We start from the raw sequence: 18,825 nt of genomic DNA on the forward strand, positions 1-18,825 counted from the left end.
CACCCAACAACCAGTAACAAAATACTTCTTACTTGTCTTAATTTTATGTGTGCATACAGTTTCGTGCCCAGTCTACTATTGCAACAACACACCATTTCGCTTGTCATGAAGTCTTGCCTTACGTTGTCAAAGCTAAGACACTGAAAGCAAGCCCTTACGTCTTGCCACGTCACATTTCTTCTTGACCCGCTCTTCATGAGAAACTGCAGAGAAGCATGAGAATACATTGTGTCAAAGTAGGTTTGTTTAAACAGGGCAATTAGAGGAAACACAGCAAGAAAGAGGTGCTGAGTTTTCCGAAGTAGTCCTCTTATAAAAAAATTTCACGCCGATATACAAAGTCTATACACTCACTGTATGAATCACCTATGTACTCTGTGCACACAAATGTTTCAAATGCAAGGAGGCGATAATGATGGGCTCGGCTTCTCCACAGGCTGAGAGCTTATTGTCTTACGCTTTATGAGCTTGAGCAGCAGATCTATATGGTTCGTGGAGTTTAGACAAGAGAAGCCGACAAATCACGAGCAAGGTGGCACTGTCGATGAGATTTCCATACATAGTACTGCAGGGTAAATACATGTACAGGTAAAATCAGTTTACAGGAGCCGCTGTTCAAGCGTTTTATCAAAGTAGAAACACAAGAGCATGTCGCCCAGCTGTAGGTGCTCACAACGCTTCTCATTGCAACAGGCCTCTTTGATTGGTCGCCGCGAAAGTAACGGTACCCTCGAATGCAGCTATAACATAGTTGGCAGACGGCTGCCAAAGGCTCAAAATTGTGCATCTGAACATGTTGAATGAGTTCGACGCGCATAATTAGGCGCCTGAATACACCGTGAAGGGTATAATTCGCCATTACAGGCGCAGAAATTCGGTAATGAGGCTGACAAAGTGATCGCTGTCTTTCTGGCTGCCCAAAAACCCTGATTTGAGAGTGCGGTGCTTTCGGGAGCGGTATTTGCAATACTAAATTTTAGGAAGTTGTGAGGTCAAGTGGCAACACAAGTATGCCTGCTATACAAGCGAAGAGAAAAAGAGGCATGAACATTATTGTTCAAACAGCTCATTGTCCGAGCCCTCATCGCTTGTGACACATTATATGTTGCTTGAGTTCGGCAAATTCCCTTAATGTGTTGGAGATGCTGCCCGAGGAGTCGCCAGAACTTTGAAGGGGGAGCTCTGTTATAGCGGTTCAACTCACCCAGGACAGGGAAATGAATGGGGACGGAAGAAAGACATGTAGGAAATACGGTGAGAATTTAGCACGAAGACGAGACGTGTAGGTGTGTAGGACGTTCGGGTAGCGTCCGCATGCACTCAGTAGGAACGGAGATCACGACAGCGCTGCATTAGTTTAGTCGAGGGAGTTTTCGCAGGTGTGAGTGCCTGCGCTTGGCCGATCACGGAACAGTCGTGTCGGCTGAATGTATGAGGAGGTGCTGAAAGGTAGCGTATCGAAAGTCGCATGTCTTTCAATCTGGATCAATGCTGTTTTCTCTCCTAGGCGCGACGTGTCCTCGGGCAAAACACATTGGGCCACAGAATTTGGGCACTAGGTATCTGTCCCCCGGAAGCGAGGAGGTAAGCTCGCTCGCTCGCTTATTTGCATTCCCTGCTGACGCGGCACCCACTCCAGTATAACGCGTAGCTCGGTGTGCAGTTTGGTGCGTGATGAAAATGTTCCTCGGATGTGGGGAGGTAAATCGTTATGAGCGAAAGCGCAGAATGCCCCTTGGCGGTTAGCGCAGGTAATGATAGGGGGCGCGCAGTACAAGGGGAGCTGGGCAATGTTTTTGGAAATTGCTAGGTTTTCCACATCAGTCGCTATCCGCACTACCTTGTTTCCTCAGGTTATGTTTCCCTGAAGACCATAGACTGTCCTCGTAAGGGGGGAGTGTGAGCGGCATCGCTGTAGCAAGTGTGCTGTAGTTTGGACCAAGGAGTGGCATGGGTTTGTCTTCTTTAAGCGTCGCATGACGGGTCCACGTTGCAGGACATCGGCCGTACCTCGGCTTCAGGGATGGCCCTCTACGGTAGTCGGTCAACAGAGAGAACTGGGTTCTGTACCCAAGCTTGGTAAAATGACTCACCCTTGAGAGAATGTGCTCTGACTAAGCGGTTGAGATTCATGGAATGCTTGTACTATCTCTTGAAGAGTGTTGTACATGGTGGCTGGTTGCGCGTTAATGCTTTGGGTGTAATGGTGACTCTCATTTCTACACGCTAGCACATTCTGAGTGGGGCCTCCAGTCATCTGATCTCGGTACGCGTAAGGGCTGTGTATGGTAAGCCGCAGAAAACCATGGAGCAAATTACTGCTTAAGTGACTCTGCTTAGTTCTTGTTCACGCTGTCTCAAGTGATATTTGCTTACGCTCGCCTCACTGCAAAACAATGTATCCGATACGTCTTGCACTTTAGAATGGGCTGGCTTATCATGGATAGAGGAACGAGTCCTCGGTTGGTGCAAAATTTGTGGGTCGAGTTGTTGATTGCTACGACGTATACAGGATTTTTAATGAGCTAGTGAGCAAGCAGTTTAACATTACTTAGCAGTGTATAGGCCAGCTTGAAGAGATGCTTGTTGCTGTCCCGTGTTACGGTGTTGCAACACCGTGTAAAAGTGTGAGCGTCTATTACATGCCGTAAGCCGGGAATGACGTTCAGGTAGGCCACGAGGTACGTTATGACCAGATGAAACATGATTACCGATATAATAAATATTTGTGATGTCACGCACTGCATGGGGAATCGTGCTGATGTTTGACTGCCCGAACCCCAGAAGGAAATTCGCATGTCGCTCGGGAAGTGTAGAATGCAGCGCAACAAGAAATTTCCCGGATATATACTTGCAAATTTGTTTCTGATTACTTCTTACTGAAAGCTATCGGAAGCTCGTTTCAGGACTGCACCGACTACCATCCGCTACTGGATTTCACTTCTGTGATCGTACACGTCATTCATGATCTGCTGCATTACGTCTTGAGTAATAGAATACTTGCGGAAGGCGATGAATGTGTCGGGAAGGTGTCCGTGGTTAGGGGGATGTCTTTCGAGCCGGTTAACACCATTTTGTCTTTTGCTTTTCCCACAAACGAAGTCAGGAAGATCTGTAGAAGGTGTCGTGGTGGTTGACTTTTCAAAGTAAATAAGGACTTCCTCCCACGCGATAGGCACATGTGTCATTTGTTATAGCTGGTTGACAGTACAATGTAAATGTGCTTGATGGTATGCAGAGAGAGAACGAAGGATGGTGCAAGTGACACTGTTTGAACCGGGGAAGGAATCATGCCAGAATCGAGTGCAGCGCTGACTGGAGCTTTCCCGGGCTTCATTGGGCCGCTAGGGGGCTGGGGGCGGAGGCGGCAGTTGTGAAGAATAAGATTCAGGATAACGAATGTTACGAAGCTCTCCAGTGAGCTCGTCGGTGGAGCAACAGTTCTGTAGTAGGCACCCTTGAAGTGCGTAGTGTGGTTCTGACATAACCACCAGATCCTCAAAAAAAAAAAACGAAAACAGACACAACTACAGTAGATGTCTTCGTGATGTCGTTACTTAGATATTGTTTCTTACTGTGATACCTTGTCGCCCAAGCTGGCGTCAAAAATTCGTTGTAGAGGATACATAGTAGTCCCAGTGACACATACCCAAGTTTAAATAACGAGGAGAGAGGCAGTACTTGTGGCCCCAGGGGCACATCTTCAAATTAGTGTGAAAGAGGTTAATCGAAAAGCAGCAGATACCCATTGGCGCACACACAGTGACTCCTTGAGCATATACCCAATGACACATACCCAGAGGACACATACTCAAGCTAATGTTTAAAAGGGAGGAGGAGGAGGAAAAGCAAGGAAGGAGAGGGAGGGAGGTCAACTAGACGTACGTCCGGTTTGCTACCCGACACAGAAGAAGGGGTTTAAGGGAAGAAAGGAGAGGGAGGGAAGAATGTGCGGATGTCCATAATTTCATGCTTATAATTGGTCACTGGGCCAGTCACCTTTATGAAACATAGCAGTGCCCGCGTCGCGTTGTGAGCCTGCGACGCGTGGGGGCATGGTACCGAGAATCTCAGTCTCTGAATATGGTCGGTTATAAAATCGGCTTAACACCTTCCGGAGAACGCCGCGTTCGTTGTCATAGAGCTTACAAAAACAACGCGTGCTCCGTCGTATCTTCACAGTTGTACGAGTCACATATCGGTGTGTCGGACATTCCAATAATGAATTAGTAGGCTTTCGTAGGCGCGACAAGCTATTTAATTTATATATGAAAACCACAAACTTAGGCACTTTAGCCAAATATTAAAAAAAAATCTGAAATAAACTAGGCTCCGATATTAAGAATTCATGTATCGCGAAGAAACAGAAAGGGAGCTGGTCCGGCTATTTATATGAAAAACCAACTATACTATGACACCACCTTGGTACACTCAAACGTTACTCCTTACTGCGAATGTCTAATGCTTAAATACATGGGCACAGTTATTATTCCTATATACAGAACCCCTTCTGCTCGTGTTAATGCATTTTTAAGTTTTCATGTGTACATGAAAATTCATGAGTTCTTTGATGAATTTTCATGAATTTTCAAAGTACTATGGTCAATCCGGACTACCGGCCATCTTTTGTGGTGACTTCGACATCCACTTATTACTAACAGCGGCTGATACGCAAAATCGCAGTTGACATTTTCTGTTACTTTGGATATTAAAACGTAACTAGCATGCCGACAAGACTTCCTGATGCCTCTGAAACCCTGCTAGATCTGTGTTTTACAAGCTATCACCAGATGAATGTGATGCAGGGGTGCCGCTAGCAGATTAAAGTGACCAGCTGCCCTCTCTCCCCCTCTTTCTTTTTTCCCTTCATGCTTAACCACCCATGACTAAAGCACACAGAACACGGCCGTCACGTGCAGAATAATACCTAAGACCAAATGGCGGTTTTTAAACGTTTATCATCGGGTACCCGCTGGCACGCCGTAATGCCGATAAAAGACCCCGTGGCTTCGTATTGCCTCTTTTTAGGTATTATCAAAGGACTCTAGGATAGTGAGTTTCCTATGGTAACGGTTAGGAAACACCACGAATCTAGGAAGCCGTAGATAGATTCAGGCGTTTTAAAGAGAATACAAGAGTGCGACAAACTGTTCAATTTATATATCAAAACCACAAACTTAGCCACCTTAGCCACCTTAGACAAATATTTAAAAAATCTGAAATAAACTAGGCTCCATTATTAAGGATTCATGTCTCGCATATTACTAAAATATGTTTGCTAGCGTATCGAATGACTAAATAAAGTAAAAATAGTAAATGACGGTATGTTTAACGATGATAAATCTGTTATACCGGAGCTCACGATACATGATGAAGCATACTCGGACGCACTTCTTGCCAATAAGCTGAGTGAATACTTGAGAGCTGGCCTTTCTAGAGCTTCTGTTGATAGAAATGGCAGTTACACTTCTTACGTCACTGATAAAGTTGTATACACAGTTTTTATGTTCCCCACAACTGAACCTGAAATATTCACAGTAGCTGCCGCCAACAGACCTCCACTCATGCAGTGCTTTGTTTCCACACAGACAACGCGCGCTACTCGGGCACCATATCGTTGGAGCCGTCTTGCGCGGAACTACGCTTTTATTCTCACGCTTTCGTGCCACCAACGATGAGAGCAGCCTTTGTTGGGGCGAAATCGTGCCACCAGTGTCAGCTGCAACACCCAAGGGAGCGTCACATCGAGCCCTTCTCACAGCCGCTTCGCATCGCCCCTTCCAGGAGCAGTGATCTGAGCGCGGACTGACCTCAGCAGCTGACGCTGCGGACGAGCGTAGCCCTCCCCACCTCAAGCCAGCCTTGGAAGCACAGATGAGATCGCCCACGCGGCTGCCGATGCCATGGCCGCCGGCAACTCAGCTATTGCTCAGGCCGTCTACCCTCCGCTCCTCAACCACTTTCCGCCTCATGCTGTCATTCTGGCCTCCTTCTCCACTTTCCACCTCGCGCACCCTTCTTATCGCTTTAATCTGCCGCTGTGCTCGTTCGCTCGGTTATGAGGTACGACGCCGAGGCACCCCTACCGTCAACGCGGCAACGGGCACCGAAAAGCTGCGCTCTAACAAAAAAAAAGATAAAAATAAAACAGAAACGCTTTTCCAATACATTAAAGAAAGAATGTTTCACAATACCGAACGTCGATTGCTCACTTTAGGGGCCTTTCTTGACTTACAGAAGATTTTCGATACACTTGAGCACCATATATTATTGCGGTAGCAGTTACGACACTCCAGACGCATTTCTGCCGTCGGCATCGCCTTTAAGTTCTGTATGAAGTCCAAGGACGATAAAAATGTCGCCGCGCTCCGTATGCTGTATGTGCGAGTGAAAGTGTGCGAGGGTAAGCCCGCGATCGAGGCTCCAAAAACGCGCACGCAATGGAAGAAAAGGGTAAGGAAGCGCGCCGGCTTCCGTCGCGCGCAAGGCTACGGGGGAGGGTAGAGTGGGGAAACGCATTCTATTGTGGGCGGCCCGGGCGGCCGCGCGTGCCCGGCTTGGGCCGCTGTATCTTGAAAGCCATTTGCGACGGAGACAGAGACCGCCGTGCGCTGTTTTTTCGCGGCTTAGTTCACGTTGATGCGGGAGGCAGCACGAAGATAGATTCGCTCGCTGTTGCGACCACGCTTCCTCAATCCATCTGAATCGCGTTTCCGCGGTATTCAAGTCAGATGGTTTCATGTTTGCTTGTGCACGCGTGACAGCATGCTTGTTAGTTTATTTAGTGTACCTATGTATAGAAGCATATACGGCCTATAAACTTACTATCCTTACTTTCTATAGCTGTCCACTGATTTGCTATTGCAATGGATGCTTCGCCTTTCGGGAGAAACTGCCACGTTTTTGTTACACTTCGTGTAATTTGGAAGTTGTGAAAATAAATCTTTCACTGTCGTTTGCCTGCGTTAATTTTGTCATATTTTTGGTTTCGCTTTTATACTCTTTCTTACTTAAATATAACAGTCATAATTTACGTATATTTATGTACGATATGTATTTAGAAGACGGTTATTGTTTACTTTTTCGCACTCTTATAGCTTTAGTGAAGTTATAACACTAGGCATTGTGCCATATTGATGGCAAATTTTAATTTTCGGGAGGCAGGTGCACTGTCAGGCTTTTCTGTCTGTTCCCCGGTCTGCTAGGCAACTGTATATTTTTCCACAGTTACCTTAAATAAACGTCGAACTTCAAACTTCAAAAGCAAACAAATTTACTTACAGGCCGGCACAAAGATTCACGCCTGTGTTGCACATATCGGACCAGCTGTGGTGTAGTCGAGAGCGCGTTCGTTATGTGTGTTAAAGACTTGAAATTTCGTGCTGCTAACTGCATTCGGAATTGGTAGGTGACACCCAAAAGTAACAGTCACTGGCTGCCTTGTTTAGTCGGTAAGGTTACTAAATCAATCGCTACCAACTACCGTTATACCAAGGTAGCAAATGACGTGACACTAGGGAGTAACTACTACGACCTTTATTTAAGAGTGAAAAAGTTGGGGTCATGTCCATCGTGGTCATTCCGATTAGTGATTCAAGCCACTAATGTTGAAGGAATGATGCCGCTCAGATGACGGCTTGCAGAAGCGAAATCTCAGCGTCAGGAAATATATTAGGGCGTCGCGTTTGGCATGTATTTTTTAAAAGACGGCTATTCAAACGCCGCGGAGATACCCGTGAGCTCACGCAAGGTTTCTGTTTCCGATTCAAGTCAAAGCGCTATTGATTCCCATGCTTTAGTTTACACTGTTTTCTTTCAGACCTTTCACGTACACTTCGCAGCTTGTGTCAATGCGTTACGGACCATATGTAACGGAAATGTCTGAGTAGTGTAGTGGTTAGAGCCAGCCTTAAATGTACCTACTGTCCGAATGCGCTCGCTTGGCCAACGACTGAGAACAATTAGGCAAGAAACTTTCGCCCTCTCTAAGTGCAGCATTATGAAGGGAAATAACTTACTGTTCTCTGAAAAGCAATCACAAAAATATGTCAGTATGCATGACTTACGGTGCATTTCTCTGAACAGATAATAAGCTTATAGTTTAGGCACCTAATTTCTGTATTACATGCACAATTACCAATAGGAAATTGCATAGATCCGCTTATTTTTTTTTTTCATCTTGAAATTGCCAAATCCAGCCCATTCATAACTCAATGACCTACATCTACCAGGAAGCTATCACGAAATTACCACTCATTAATGTCAGCCTCCGAGAATATGGCAAGAATAAGTTTGTGTTGGCAATTATGTGCTCGCGTACGTAAATAAGGTGTTGTAATTATAAAGAGAAGGCAGATAAAATGTACTTCCACAAAAGAAAATAACAAATAAAATAGTGAGCATGAAATATTAGTAATTTCCATAATATTTCAGTGATTACTGCAAGGTCTTTCAAGGCGAGTAAAGTATTTTAAAGCAACAATCTACTTTTCATTACTTTATTGTTTAAAACAATTAGTGCTCAGTAATACTGACTTTTTGATTAATATATAGGTTTAGTAAAGCAATGAAGGGGGCTAGTTGGTGAACGTTCATGATTATATTGCGCTTAGTGTTATACTGACAATTTTAAGTGAAGGATAGGACGTGGACGTACGTAGCGCAATGTTGTTACCACGCTTCCTCACTCCATCTGAAGCGAGTTTTCGACTAGTGCGTACGTTCACGTCCTGTCCTTCACCTAAAATCGTCAGTATAACACTAAGCGCAATATAATCATGAATTTATAAGTATTTGTTCAAACACCTAGGCTATATGGACTCTGAATGTGGCAACGTTTGCGCAGATGTACGGTCTCTCAAAGGTAAAAGTAAGTAAATTTATTTACAGTGAATTTACACTGATGAGAGGCGTACTTTTCAAAGCGTTTTTGGTCCACTTGAAGAAGCTACACCTGTGAACATTATTTCGCATAGTTACCTAGTGCACTGATGTAGCTATCATATCCGTTTCTGGCCGCAGTTAGCCTAATTATTGAGCGCTATCACAAGTTCACGAACTGTTTAGGACTGTTTAGAACTATTTAGAACTGTTTAGGACAAGAGGTGCACTTATGAAAGAAAACTCAGTGCCCATCCACTCTTTGAAGAAGGATGACCAGCGAAGCTATGTTGAGCCCTAAATGGCGAATTGCACCTCCGCCGTGGGTCGGGCCGGTATTGCACAATGTTCGAGATCGGGCCACGTATAGGGAGTGCTTAACACCTGGTTTACCTCCACCACAGGTCGGCCCAGCATTGCACTATCTTCGGTATCGGCGCACGGATGGGGAGTGCTTAACGGCTGCTTCACCTCCACCGCATGTCGGCCCGGCATTGCACTTTCTTCGGGATCGGCCCACGTATAGGGAGTTTTGTGTCTGCACAGGGACAGAGTCCTGGGGGAACTAGCCCTTAACAACTTCCCTGTAAAAATCATTCGTGCTGTAGCTCGGTTTTTCTGTGCTAACTAGTAATTGATGTTAATAGTTGGGCTAGTTAGTTACTGGCGTTATGAAACGTGTTCACGGCACGAGGAACCAGGCCGTGTTTATTATTTCATCTTCCCTAGAGCTGTAACCGCGTTACATAATTCTAGTAGCAAGTGCTTGGCCATTTTCCTAATGTTGAAATGTGACGTTTCTCACTTCTAACAACTGGCAGCGTAACGCAACTTACGTCTTGAGCGCAGGTGTAGTAGGAGAATGTGTTCCCATAGAAGTCGAAAAATATGATGAACACCTTCATAGTGAGCGCCCACCGCATCATCTGCAAGGCTCTCTAGAGGGGGATGTAAAACAACAGAGATGCATTAGCGAGTAATCAGGCGCTGAAGAGACAAAGAAATTTCACATGATACAATATAAGAGACACGTACAATTGCCAAGGCAAATAAAAGTTTTCGGATGTTTTTTGAACTCGATGCAGTGGCTACCCACAAGGAAGTAGTAGAGGTGTAAGTAAAGTTTGTAATTCGCAACTCCAGAATCCGTTATTTGTGCTGGCACCATTGTCCAAATAAACAAAGATGGCGACAGTTCGCAGGTTCACACCGGCATTCTAGCGCGGTGCTTTGCTGAAGTCTCTAGATTGTGGAGCCGAATCAAGGTGGTTCATCGAAGCAGAAAGGGCCCTTGCTGACGTCCATGCACCTTATTTGCATGGGTTTTAGAGATTCCAGTGACGAAACCACAGATATACTTTCGCTCTGCGGGAAAACGTCCAGCTTGGTGGGCAAGCCACATCAGATATTTTTAATAGCAAAGTGTCCTTCATGCGAGCCAGTGTAAGAAGGCAAGCGTTTGCGTATTGTTGGCCTTTCTGAAAGGTGCAGTCACTTGTGCTTGCGCCTTTCAAAAGCACTAGACTGCTTTCGACCTTCACAGGCAGCACCGTTCTACAACTCGTGTTGCTGTATATCACAAAGCATCCCATAATCTATCATTCGTAGCATCTGTAGTGCTTTCAATAGATAAAAGCGTGTATTGTGCACTGATAGAACGATGTTAAACTTGTACATTTACCCTGTCAGTCTGTCTTGCGATAAAAGCAAATAAGAGTTCTGTTTGTGAATCAGGGGGCACGTTTCTCTTTTGTTCATTAGTCCCTGTGATAGGGTCGTCTGTGTCCAATGACTTGCTCTTATTCATGTTCGCAGTGCAGAGCATTTCAAGTAGGGGCCGGGTTTGGGAACATAGCCCACACCCGTGCCCGTAGGGTGCCTCAAACCCCGGTGAACCTTGAGAAGTGAATAACAAGTAATCAGAACAAGTAGCGTTTCTTGCGACAAGTTTTCGTATTTAGCGATGGTTATTCTTGAGCAAAGTTATTTGTATTTTTAATGAAGCAGACGCACCTCGTGTTTTCCGGGTTAACTCGAAGACGACGACGACAACCCGTGCTTGGATTGCGGAGAGCTCATGCTTTTCGTTGCCGCTAGACTGACCTTCAAAGATTATCGTCGTTGCAATTAAATGTCATTGCATTTCGTGGACGTTACTGGAGTCTCTCACCTTACCCTGGAGCTCCGCACTCATATGTCGCCGAACAAAAACATGACCGACGCCGCCAACGAGCCGACTGGACCTATCGCTGCCTCTGTCATTTGCGCTGGCACTCCCGCCTGCGCCACGTGGCCATATCTAGCGATATCAGAGAACGTGACGTCGACGACTTTACGTCCTCCTGTGAACGTGTAAACGTCCGCAATAAGTGGCACGACCAGGCGTAACTTAACAACGTCGTAATTTACCTTGATGATTGCACAAACCTGCGGTTTGGCAGTCGCGAGACTGACATCTTGAATTCGTGCGCATTCGAGATCAATTTCACGGAAGTGTTTGGCCACCCCGCTGTCTGCAAGCTACGAGCTCAAAAATGCCTACGCCAGCGAGCACAGCAGCCGGCGAGGCTTAGCCCAGCTATGTTAAGGATGGGTTGGATGTATACAGTCGTTTTAATCCAAAAATCACGGATAAGAGAAGATGACACACATTGTGAAGGGCGCTGAAGACAACGCATTTCAAATGCTTCTTGCCAAGAGTCCAACTGATGTCGCCGCACTCGTCTAAGTGTACCAGCTTCGACGAATCGCTCCGCCAACGTAAGATCGCCCACCAAAAGGACACACAGGCTGACCGCGTCTCGGCCATTGCAGTTGGCGCTAGCTATGCCGATCCTTCTGCGCTCGTACCTCAGCTCAAGGATTTCATTCAGGAGGAAGTGGCCTACCAGCTATCTCTGCTACCTCATAGCGAGCAGCCTGCCACAAGCCATTTGCACCCGTTCGCAGACTAGCTTCTGCGACACCACCGCTATCCTCTGCCGACTACCCACATCGGGTGACACCGCCACGCTCAACTACGCTGCAAACCCCACCGTCATATTCCATCCCACCACCAAGGCACTCGGCCACCTTGCCCCCGTACTACGCCGTGGAAATTACGCGGAAATTACGCCGTGGAAAGCTCGTGGAAATTACGCGTGCAAGAAGGCTTGGTGAAAGATATGCAAGCTGTGTTTGAAGTGTGGTATGACTTGTTAATTATGTTGTGCAAAAATTTTAATGATTCCGTATCACGACGTACCGAAAGTAATGTTAGATTCAGCGTAGGGAGGGCAGACGAGGGTGAAAAATAGCGGTCATACTGATGTAAAATGAAACGGACGGCTTTTTTCTGAACTGCTTCTAGTTTGATTATGTTGTTTTAGTTATGTGGGGGCCAGACTGTTGCGGCATAATCGATAATGGGGCGAACAAGAGTTTTATACATTAAATGTTTAGTTGACTTCGGAGCCTTTTGCATAGTACGACGTAGGTATCCAAGCTGTTTTAGGGCCTTTGAACATGTTTGGTCAATGTGTGTAGTCCATGAGAGATTGTGAGTAAATGTTACGCCAAGGTATTTGTATTGTCGAACTCTGGTTAAAGGTGACCCATTCAAGGAATATGTCGCAATTACAGGTGCTGCTCTTTTCGTGAAGGACAAAACAACCGTTTTTTTTAATTAATATTCATTTTCCATTTTTCACACCAAGCACTGAAAGAGACAAAGGAATCGTTTAATCACTGAAAACTATTCGGGGAATCAATCACGTCGTATAAGACGCAATCGTCAGCATAAAGACGAATATTAGAGGAAACATGTTTTCGGAGGTCATTGACATAAATTAAAAACAATGAAGGACCCAGGACGGATCCTTGAGGAACTCCGGAGCCTACTTCAAGCATGGATGACCTTGCAGAACTAAAGTCGACGTATTGGGACCGGTTAGAAAGGAAACTAGCGATCCAATTGACCAGATGGGAATTTTTTAGTATTGCATTTAATTTTTGCAAGAGATGAGAATGAAGTAATGAATCGAAAGCTTTAGAAAAATCAATGAAGATAGCATCAATCTGTTTACCGAGATCCAACTGATAAGCGATGTCGTGGATGAAGTCGGTTAACTGCGTGATAGTACTGAAACCACGTCTAAAGCCGTGCTGAACTTGGACTTGGGCTGACGAAGCATGCATGCAACGCTTTCCATCGAGTCAAAGAGGCTTTGGCAAACGCTGATTTGCTTGTTGTTGTGACTTCTGGATGGAGGATGAGAGACGGACTCTTTACGAAAAACCTTATACAATATTTACAGATAGTGGGTGATTGCGTACATGTAGCTGGAAGAGCGCATCAGACCGACTGGGCGGCTGGAGGCGACTCTCTCTTCACAATAAGCCGGTTCTCCCTTAAGTCCCTTTGGGCGACTGCTCGTTGGCAGGAACCACGCGGGGCGGGTGATGACGTCACCCGCGTCGAATTCTTGATTCGTCGTGGAGATAGCTATGTGCTTCTTCAAGTCCACTGCCGTGTCGAATTCTTGATTCGTTGCGAAGAAGTGGGAGCACTCGTCTCCTCGATGACCGACACGTAGTATGGGAGCTCCCGTCGCCTCGATGATAAGCCCGCGGTATGGCACAACATTGTGTATCCACAGCCAGGCATACCGCAGTGCATAATGGTCGATGCTTAAGACACAGCCATCGGCGCAGTGCTACAGCAGCTGAGCAACGGAGTCTGGCACCCGACAACTTCCTTCTCGAGATAGCTGACCCCTTCAGAAGAGCGCTACAGCACTTTCGGCCGAGAGTTGCTTGCCGTCTATGCTATTATCCGACATATTCATCACTATCTGGAAGGCGTGAATTTCGTTGTGCTTACGGACCACAAACCTCTCACATGCACCCTGCGTCTCCCGACATCGTACAGAGGAACGCACACCTCCCGTGAGCCACGTCAGATGTGTTACATATCCGAGTTCACTACTGACATCCGGCACGTGAGCGGCCTCAACAATGTGATCGCAGACGCCCTGTCACGCAGTCGAGTCAACACCCTTATCCTTTCTGGGGAACTAATTTGGCTCAGCTGGTTTCAGCTCAGCAAGCAGATCAAGAACTGAGTCAGTTGCTGACAACAGTAACCTCTATGAAGTTGCAATCGCTACCTGTGCCCGGCTCAAAGGATCGAGTGTGCTGCGACGTATCAATGGACAACCCGGATCATTTCGTTCCCTCTGGCCTTCGTCGTACCGTCTTCCCGTCGCTGCACAAGCTGGCACACCCGGGTGTTTGGGCCTCACCAAAGCTAGTGACCGCTAGGTACGTCTGCTCATGTATAAATCGAGACGTCCGGCCGTGGACGCAAAAGTGCATCGCCTGCCAGCGCTCTAAAGTCCAGCGCCACACCGTCACGCCACTGGCGCGGTTTCCAGAGCCAGACGTGCGTTTGAGCGTGTGCATTTGGACTTAGTCGGACCGCTGCCACATTATCATGGTCAGTCGTATTTACTCATCTGCATGGACAGATTTACATGCTGGGTTGAAGCTGTACCTATCGAGGAGAACACCGCTGACCCAATCGCCCATGCATTTCAGTACCACTGGGTGGCTTGCTTCCGCGCGCCGTCCACAGTTACGACTGACGGCGCCAGGCAGTCTGAATCTGCTATTTTCGCTAGCATAACACGGCTGATCGGCATTTCTCGCACCAGAACTTCCTACTTACGGTTTCCACCGTCACTTTAAGGCAGCTCTCATGGCGACGGGAGGTCAAAGTTGGACAGAAACGACACCGCTTGTCCTTATTGGTACTCGCACAACGCTGAAAACCGACATTGGCTGCAGCGCCGCGAAGTTGGTGTATGGAACCACACTGCGACTGCCTGGCGAATTTTGCACAGGCTGTGGAGGTGAAAGACCTCTTGCTATTGGCGATTACACCAGCCAGTTGCGAGACATCATTGGCAAGCTTCGCGCTACACACCTCGTCAGCTGGTGCCGCAACCCGCCCACATGCACGCGGAACTATCGTCTTGCTCCGATGTGTTTGTGCTGTATGAGGCAGGGCGGCGACCTCTCCAACCCCCGTACGAGGGGACGTTCAAACTGCTCCATCGCAATAACAAGCGCTTTACTGTGGGCATTCGCGGTAGATGCGAGGTTGTCTCTGCTGATCGCGTGAAAGCGGCTCATATGCAGAATTCTGACTAGGCATGTTCGCGGCTGTGGCGACTATTGTCAGAGCGACGAAGGAAGCCACCGCGACTTCTTCCCGAGCAACAGTGCGCTCCACACGCAGTGGGAGACAAGCACTGCCGCCGTTCGACAGGACCTGTAACGTTGGGGCAGTTCGCTGGGGAGGGAGTGGTGTAGGGAACGTCCTCCGCGCGCCACTATAACTGGAGCGCGTTTACATGGCTAGTTTATGGCCCCACTCTACTACACCATGTTATGCACGTGACAGGCAAGTCTGTGGCCGCACTGCGTGAGAGGCATCAGGCCACGCCCTCCTCCCTTCACGGTTGCCTTGTTTGGCTCTGGATACTGCCTCATACTGCTGGCCTTTCTTCTAAACTATTTGCGTGGTACCACATTCACTACAATATCATCGAAGCCACCTTCCCTGTGAGCTATACATCGTTCAGCGCGTCAAACTATCGCCGGAGTTTCGTTGTCGGGGTCGCGCGACTGTGAATGCTAGCCGCCTAAATATATATTCAGCTCCCCTATCTGGCATGCACGCCGAGTCGCCAGGATGGCTCCGTTTCACGTCCAGGGTCAATGTAATGAAGCAGTGGCGCCTCAAGGTCTCGGTGGCAATTCGAAGACGACGACGACGATCCGCGGTGTAATTGCGAGAGATCTCGTGCTGCTCGCTGCTGGTTGATTGATTGAACGATTGGTGCCTTCGTAATCAAATGTCATTACAGCGTTTTACGAGTTTTGAAATTTTGTTAAAATGCACGAGTTTGAGTTGAGTTTAAACCCGTTGTAACGGAATTTTGTTGCCGTGCACACTGCCGGAATGAAAACAAGCGGCACTGTGCGCAGAGCTAATGCTTCAAAGCTAGAACGAACGCTGTTTGTGGTTCCTTCTAAATTTCTTGCCAGAAACTAAAATCACAACTCACGATGTTCAACGACGAAACAGCATCTCCTGCTTACACCAAAAAACTAAAGCATGCTATCAAAACGACCTTTCGCCTCGCGACGGAACGTTTGTCGTAATTTACTTAAGAGCTTCCGAGCATGTTATCCGCTCACTGCTACCTTGTCCGTGGACAAAGGTACATTAGCGATAATATTCGTGCTCCTCCTTAGAGCACTTCTAATACTAATGTTAGGGCAAAAATTGAAGTTAACAAAACCGAATTAGGCTTAAGATTGCATCACCACAACTTATGGAGGTCACTTCCTACAAGAATGTACACTCCAGATTTGAAATGCGACATTGATATTTAAAATACATAAAAGGAAAGTGATGCTCTTCTAGCCAGGATGAAATAAGTTATCCGTGGTGAATTCTTTCAAACAAACAAGCGTAGTGTTTAATCACCTATTTCCTAATGCGCCAGTTTCTTTCCCATGTGTCTTTCTGGTGCGCGTCGTATTTTTCTTTCTAAGAACAATAAGATAATAGATTGCTGTCATTCCACCGCGATGACAAGCGACACCCATTCTTTCGACAACCATTTGATTTTTCGGGCTTCTGCTCAGTGCTATTGCGACGGTTTGAGAAGAACGAGACAACTTTTTAGAGCATGTCATAACAGAAGAGCCTATTTCGCTTCAGGTCTGAACCTGGATAGGCGGGTTCTTGGTGAGACAGCCAGGCGGCGAGAGACGACGTGGAGCAGCGAATATAAATGATGTTACAGCGACTATTACGCACGCACCGAAGAATCTACAGCGACGTGGCGCTTCTGTGCATTACGACTGCACTGTGCAAAGGACGGATGGCGAAAAATCGCCCTATAATGTGCCCAAGCCCATACAAGGGGCATAGAAGAAATTGATAGACAGTGCGATGCTCATTGGATGTCAAACCTGATACCAGCTTCGTTAGACGCCCAAGGACAAAACAAGCTTGCAGCAATGCCTTCGTAGGGGGGACATCAATACGGCATGCTATCCTTTGACAGGAAATGGACCCACTGAGCCTTGGGATGATGCATACAGTTTCGGCAGCCGCAGGAAGAATCACAATGATACATGCTTACCAATACGCACTTTAGCTGATTCGCAGTGTCAGAAACTAATCGAACAGCGTAGAAATTTTTCCATTGATCACATATCACTAAATTTGAAGTTAAAATGGGTAAGAAGGTTGCAGTATACGTACTGTGCAATTGACTGTATAATCAACTTACGTCAACTTTAGTTAAAGCGGCGAAATTAACGTGTTCCGCTGCTGACCTAAATATGGATACTTATCTCAATCAGTGACGTCTTTACTTCAATCTGTTTACTTCAATGCGAAATGGCAAGGAATTTTCATAAAATATGTAAAAATATTACGCACTTGAATGTAACGCATGGAACACAAATCTGTGAAGGAACCCCATACTGTTTGTGAGAATCACGTATTGATTTCTGTCTAGTATTTAGTCAACTGGTAGCCTGAAGCTACAAAGACCATACGGGATCCCTTTGCAGCTTTTTGCTCCAGTTTAGTGAATAATTATTCTTTTAAAGAAACTTGGGGCCCTATAACGTAGAACTATTCCAATATGTTTTTATTCCAATCTCCTGGTGTCAATTTTACGTAACCGCCGACTCGAGCTTTGGGCGGTGACCCGCAGCGTTGCCAGAACAGCCCAATCAAACACTTTCCTCATTTATAGAAAGTCGCTTTTGTTTGCTTCCAAACAAATAACATTGCCTACACTGAGCGGTTTTTCTTATCTAATTGACTGACAAGAGGCTCTCAAGAGGCATGCTCAAATGGAAAGCGGTTCGATGGGGCCGAGCGAGCGCACTGAAAATAGATAACCGGATGAAGAGGGAGATGCCGGCGTGCGCGATTGGTTCACTTTCCCTTACTTAGCTTGTAAACCAATGCACTCCGGCGGGTGAGAGCAGCCAGTGCCTGCTCTCGTCAGCTATCGTGCAGCTATCGGTGGCAGCCATTTTCTATTCCGTTCAGAAAGGAGCAGTCTGCGGCTATTCAGAAAAAAAAAAGTTTTACTCGAAATATTGACGCATCTTTAATGCATACAAATCACTTTGACGGAATGAGTTTTCGCAGTTTTGCAACGTCGAGTAACGGACAGGTGAAGTGGGTGCAGCCTGAAACCTTTTGACCAATAGCAGAGGGACAATGGTGAAAAGGTGCCGAATCTGAAATAATTTTGTTTTGTTCGGTAAAATCATACATAATCAGTGTGTATACATCATGTCAGATTGGGAGCTATCGTGGTTTTCGTGACGTCGCATGACAGACAGGCGAAGTGGGCATGGTCCCAAAAAGCTTTTGACTAATCTTGGAGGGCTGATTGCAGAATTGGAATAGAAAAGTTTCGAATAGCTTTACGTTATAGCGCCCATGTTTGGTTGCCTTGATAGCATATTCTTGTAGTGTATTATCTGGCGATAATACGATGGCTAGTATTTATGCGCGAAAGGCTGGATTTGCACGCAAACCTGTTTACGTTTTGTGGACTTTATACTGTAAGCATATATCACCGCTGGAGGGCAGTTTCACAGCTTACTGGTGGAACGGCTTCGGCTTGAAGAATGGCAGATTGCTGCATCACGTTCTGCGAAAAGAGCAAGGAAATGCAGCCTTTATACTATTTGTACAATGGATGAAAAGAAATAATTTTCTGCAACAACAACAATAACTACAACACGGAAAACGTAACTGTAGCTAGCGGCGGTGACTGCAATGGTGCCACATATGTAGTGCTTAGTCACGAACACCGGTTTTTACAAAGTAGGAAGGAGCACGTCAGAGCAAACTGT

At 46.5% G+C, this 18,825-nt stretch overlaps 1 long non-coding RNA gene across 1 annotated transcript in view; it reads right to left on the reverse strand.

Annotated features, from left to right (window-relative positions):
• Window positions 1-18,825, reverse strand: part of LOC140216374 (uncharacterized) — a 29,254-nt gene continuing 10,429 nt past the window's right edge. The window contains exons 2-3 of the long non-coding RNA XR_011893028.1: window positions 9,717-9,818; window positions 1-203 (exon numbers count right to left, since the gene is read on the reverse strand). This is a non-coding gene — a long non-coding RNA (uncharacterized lncRNA). The remainder of the gene's footprint in view (window positions 204-9,716; window positions 9,819-18,825) is intronic.

The sequence above is a fragment of the Dermacentor andersoni genome, chromosome 3 (genome assembly GCF_023375885.2).
Source record: "Dermacentor andersoni chromosome 3, qqDerAnde1_hic_scaffold, whole genome shotgun sequence".
Lineage (NCBI taxonomy): Eukaryota > Metazoa > Arthropoda > Arachnida > Ixodida > Ixodidae > Dermacentor > Dermacentor andersoni.